Raw genomic sequence first — 5,379 nt, 5'->3', positions numbered from 1 at the left:
TCACCCAGACCTCTCCATCTATGGACCCAGCAGCTCTTGCCGCAGGACGAGGCGGCGGCCACGGGTCGGCCCTGGTCGCCGCAGGACGGGGGTGGGGGGGTGCTGTTTTTCATGACTCCTTTGCGGCCACGATTTGAGAACATTATGCTTTGAGCTCACAGGTCTCTAGGCAGGCTGAGCCAGGTGGTGCGAAGTAACTTCTAGGTCATGATTTTCAACACAAAAAAATTCACTATGTGACTTTGCGGCAATTTCCCAAACAAACCAAAGCAAAACCAAACCAAACCAGAACTCCAGCTCCTGGTCCGCTCCGTTCCTGACTGGGTTAGCAGAATCGGCTCCACCCACGCACCTGCCAGGAGAGAAGGAAAAGGCTTTTCCCACGGATAATACATCCACATCCACAAATTGTGTCTGCATTTTTCCATACGCAGCAATCCGGGATTGTCTGGCCGAGATCTCTCTCTCTCTCTCTCTCACACACACACAACCAAAACTAAGAGAGAAAACAGACCGCAGGAAGAGCTCGTGGGAATTCCGGAGTCGGAGTTAGGATGTGTGTCCCCTGCAAGTGTGTGTGACTGAAGTGAGCAGGGCGTGGGGGGGCAGGTGTCGCTGGAGGAGCGGAGCGACACCTCCATGTGCGTGAACGCAAGCGGACGTCCTAGAAAGGAAACGTGAAGACGTGAAGCTGAAACCCGCCGTGAAGGGAGCGATCGGGTGGGGGCGCAGAGCCGGCCCGAGACACCGGGAAACAGGACATGCGACAAGCAAAGAGCACGCGCGCCTCGGGCACGGGGATGGACCGCGGGTGTCGCCTGCGTGCTCCGTCGGTGCAGTGCGCGGATCTGGATCTCAGGGCCAGCACCCATGGGGTGTGGAGACGACCAAATGATAAATCCACAGAAACTTCGAAGATGCATGTGACTGCCATCCCAGAGGAGGAGAAAGAGGAAATGGGACCGAAGACCTGCTGGAGGAGAGAAGAGCGAGCGACAGTTGTCAGGGCCCAGCAGAGGACCCGAGGGGAGGAACCACGGAGCCGCGGGGGGCCGGGGACGCTGCTGACAGCCGGGGCAGCGAGGGGCCGGAGAAGGCCGCTGTGTGCAGGGAGCGGCTCCAGGGGAAGGGCCCGCTAGCAGGAGCACGTGACACCACAGCTACGCGGCCGTGCGCTCTCCCTCTGTCCCCACACCCGGAGGGCCATTCTGCTTGTCCTGCGGCCGGAGATGGCGCGGTAGGGACGAGCGGCCCCAGCACGCGTCCCGGCTCCTCCACCCCTTCCTCCGTCTCCTGGGCCGGAGCTGGGGGAGCCGGGTTTGGTCTGCGAACTGCGCTCCGCGCTCCTGCTGCAGCCGTGGGGCCGGGAGGGCAGCCCGTGGTCCGGTTTCATTGAGGGCACTGAGCAAACGTCCACCAAGGTCGCTCAGCTCCCAGGAGCTGGGAAGGGGACAGGGAGTTAGCGTCCAAGGGGGCAGAGCGCCAGTCCGAGAAGGTGAGGGGTTCAGAGCGTGGCTGGGGGTTATTGCACCGCACGGGGAATGTGCTTAATGCCACTGAGTTTGACACTTAACAATGGCTAAAATGGTAAATTATATGTTATGTGTGTTTTACCACAATGAAAAAATACACTGAGGTTCACATACGTGAGTCTTGTCACTGTCGAGGAGAGAACCACAAAGGTGGGGAAGACCGGAATAGCAGCCGCACTGCTGGACTGCGGCGGAGGAAGTCGGAGTGGGCTCGCGTGGCTCGGTACACGGCGCTGACGATGCGCGCCGGGCGCCAGGCACTGCAGGTGCGTGACGGGGACGATGGTGATAGACTGGACGGAGCGTGGGTGCTGGGTCGGATGAACGGACGGAGAGAGAAAGTAGAGAGCTGGATGCATGGACGGATGGATGAGTGAATGTGTGGATGGACGGACGGATGGATGGGAGGATGGACGGATGGGTGGGTTGATGGCTGGGTGGACAGAAAGTCTCCCAAGGCCGTGATGGGCCCAGGGAGGGCTGCCTGGTGGAGGGCGACACACGGGCCTCCCCACGTGCTTCTCGAGCAGTGTCATGAGAACAGTCTGTCCAAAGTGGCTGCTCCAGCTTCTGCCTTCCAGATGGCAGGGGAGTCCCCCACACCCCCAGTGGGAGTCCGGATCCGGCGTGAAGGGAAGTCTGAGAGATGCAGCTCTGGCTTAGCTAAGCCGCACAACACGGCCACCCCGGAGAAAACATCGACGAGTAATGGTGATAAAGAATCGTGAGGAGTAACTCAGGAGACACGGAGGACCCCCAGGCAGGGTCTGCGCCGGGCCGGATGGGGGGCGTAGTGCTAGTTCAGATTACGACAGATCACAAGGTCAGGAGAAGGCAGCCCCTGGGCTGGGTCCTGGTGGCGGCAGGGCCCCAGGAAAGGCAGTAACGTGAGCCAGCCCACGGGGGTGACGGTCACCATTGGGACAAGGAAGCCATGGCCCAGGTGGCATGGCAGGAGCAGGACACTGGATGACCGCTGGCCCCTCAGGGCCATGGGGAGGGGCACTAGATTGTATGCAGGTGACACTCTGTCATTACCCCCAGCATCCAGCGCGTGACCCGGCACAGAACGAGCACCATAAACAGAAGAGACCCCTGAGCTCAGAGACATCCGCCTCACGTGTTAGGAAGGAAGGATCCCAACATGAGTCCGGCAGCGTCTCTCAGCGCTGGCCCGGCCCAGTGCGGGTCTCAGTAAACTTCGCTCGAGGGCTCCATGAGTTCGAGAAGGAAACGCACCCACTCCTTCCAGGATGGAAAACGTCTTCCCCATAAAGACACACGTCCTGAGGTGGGCAGCGGGTGACGGAAACGGTCCAGCGCCGAGGCCGCACAGGCAGAGACTCAAGCACGGAGATGCACCACGGTCAAGAAAGACGGGTGACTTTTGCTTCCTCTCGTAGCACGCATGATACGGTGGCTTTGGTACTGGCTAAGGATCAGGTGCCGCATGGACTGAGGCATGACCTCCACGGTCAGCTTCATTACTCTGTGTCACCACACGCAGTGACACGTGTGGCATCTGTGACAAGAAACACTGAAGGTCGTAACTCCCCCTGACTTCCAACTGTACAATGGAGTATCGCGAGAGATAGTCAGTCACTGACCCCAAAAAGGAGGTAAACGGAGTCGAGATCAAAACCATCAAAAAGAGGAGTTGAATCAGGCCACGAGACGAATCGCCACTGAGGAAGAGCCAGTCTGTGTGCGGGCGGGGGGCTGCAGGGGGCTCGGGGCCGCGCACGGGCCGGGGGTCAGGAGAGGACAGTTCATCCGAGTGTTGACATCAGAGCAAAGGAAGGCCGGAGCAGATGCCGCCCGAGCCCATGTAACCAAGCTCAGTTCAGCTTATTGGTGAGACGGCCCCAATCCGCGCCGTTTAAGAAAATGCCGGCCTTACGGGTTTCCTGAAAAGCAGACACTGGCGGGAAAACCGCGTGTCAGCCGCTAAGTGCTTGAGGGTACACGCACCGGGCTCTCCGTCCCATGCCCAAGGTTCAGACCGCGAGTCCTGCCAGCCCGGCATACCCTGCCTGCATCCCCGGCTGGACACTGTTGCAGCCGAAGTCTGTTCCCTGAGCATCCCTCGGAGGTGCTGGCCAGGGGTCACCCGTGGCGGTGACTGCCCGTGTTGCCGGGGACTGTTTGACACGTGAGCGAGTTTAAATCTTCAAGCTCTGGTGGTTCCCATTGTGTGACGCAAGAACGCCACGAGGACCCCCTGCCACCAAGTGCTCTGGGACAGCAGGGTCTGAGCCGGCCGTGCCTGACCACCAGATGCCCCTGCGTGCAAGGCGGCCACCAGCACCATTCCACGCCGTTGCCACAACTCTGGGCGTGCTGTCAGCCTGAGCATGACCCGGCCCTGCCGGCCACAGAAGGTGCCTGGCCGTCCCTGTGGGGCTTGTCACGGCCACACGCCTGTGCAGGCGAGACTGCCGCCCCCAGAATGTCAGCCCCACCCACCGGAGCAGCCAACCCCCACCCCCGAGCTCCCCCGCGGCATTCCTACCGCGGGGGTCTGCAGTCTCCCTCCGTGTCCCGGCGGAGGGACCTCCCGGAATGATGCCTCCTGACCCACGAGCTCTCAGCCTCCGCGCACCTTCTCCCCTCGTTTCCCGCCCCCCCCCCCCGCCCCAGAAGAGAAGCAAGACGGAAATAAGGCTGCCACGGCCGGTGCAGAGGGCAGGAGGACAGTGCAAGACCCGCCTGCGGTCCCTGAAGTTGTTACCTGTCTTGTTTTCTGTGCCCGGATCTGTAGGAGTTCCCCGCCATCGCCCCCCGACCCCACCATCCACACAAGCGCCGTGAATCACGGTGGGGACAGCGGCAAGCAGGCGGCTGCGGGTCCCCCTCCACGCCACCCCCAGGCTTGTGACCTGTGAGCCTCCGTCTTGTGGCGTGGGGAGGACCACGCGCTCCCTGCCTGGCTGTCCCCCACAGCTGTGGCTGGGCTCCCCACCTAGTGTCTTTAGCTAAACGTCCTGACGGTAAAATCACAACCCGAGATGCGGAAGGACGCTTGGAACCACGCGGACCAGAGCATCTCCACGGCGGGGCAGCTGGACCAGGAGCCTGCGCGCTGGCACCACCCAGTGGCCAGTGGTGGAAGCAGCCCCAGGAGAGACCGTGGGGCCTAGGAGGGATTTCCTGACGCCCCCCTAGGGGTTGAACTGCCCCCCCCCCACCCCTGAAAACACATTCCAGCGCTGACGCTTGCAAGCAGGGTGCACGCGGGAATCCTCTGAGCCTATTCCCCGAGGAAAGGCGCCTGCCCTACGCACGCGTCACGGACGGGACGACAGGCGGCCGTCATCGTTCCAGAGGCCACCAGGGCCCGTGTCTGGCTGGTGTGTGCCCTCCCAGGGCAGACAGCCTGGACAGAGGAAGCACGGTCTGTCCTGCCCTTTAGAAGGATGCTGGTGCCATCGCGAGACTCCCCCTCCCGGCCCTGGTCACCTCCCAGGGCCACCCCCTGCACCACCTCCTCCAGTCCGGGCGGGACACGTTCAGCCTGGGATAACCCGGCCAAGCCGACTCTTCTCCTCCTCCTGGGCTGGGAGCTCGGACAGGGGGCAGCTGGGGGCGGCATGGCGCTCACCTCCATGCGGCTGACAGCCTAACCTGGGCGCACAGTGGGCGTTGGGTGACTGCTTGTGGAGTGGACGCGCAGTGCCTTAGGGACCCCCATGCCCACAGTGCTGGTTCTCAGGCCCTGCATCCTGAGGCTGACCCCACAGCTAGAGCGCAGACTGACCGGCCTGAAGGAGAACCTCTCGTCCTGCCCCCACAACCCCCAGACCCCCGAGCTGCACCGACCAGCCACGTGGGCCAGCCCCGTGCCCAC

This window comes from Mustela lutreola, chromosome 18, assembly GCF_030435805.1.
Source record: "Mustela lutreola isolate mMusLut2 chromosome 18, mMusLut2.pri, whole genome shotgun sequence".
Taxonomy (NCBI): domain Eukaryota; kingdom Metazoa; phylum Chordata; class Mammalia; order Carnivora; family Mustelidae; genus Mustela; species Mustela lutreola.
The sequence above is the reverse complement of the archived record's forward strand: the minus strand, read 5'-3'. Positions refer to the sequence as shown.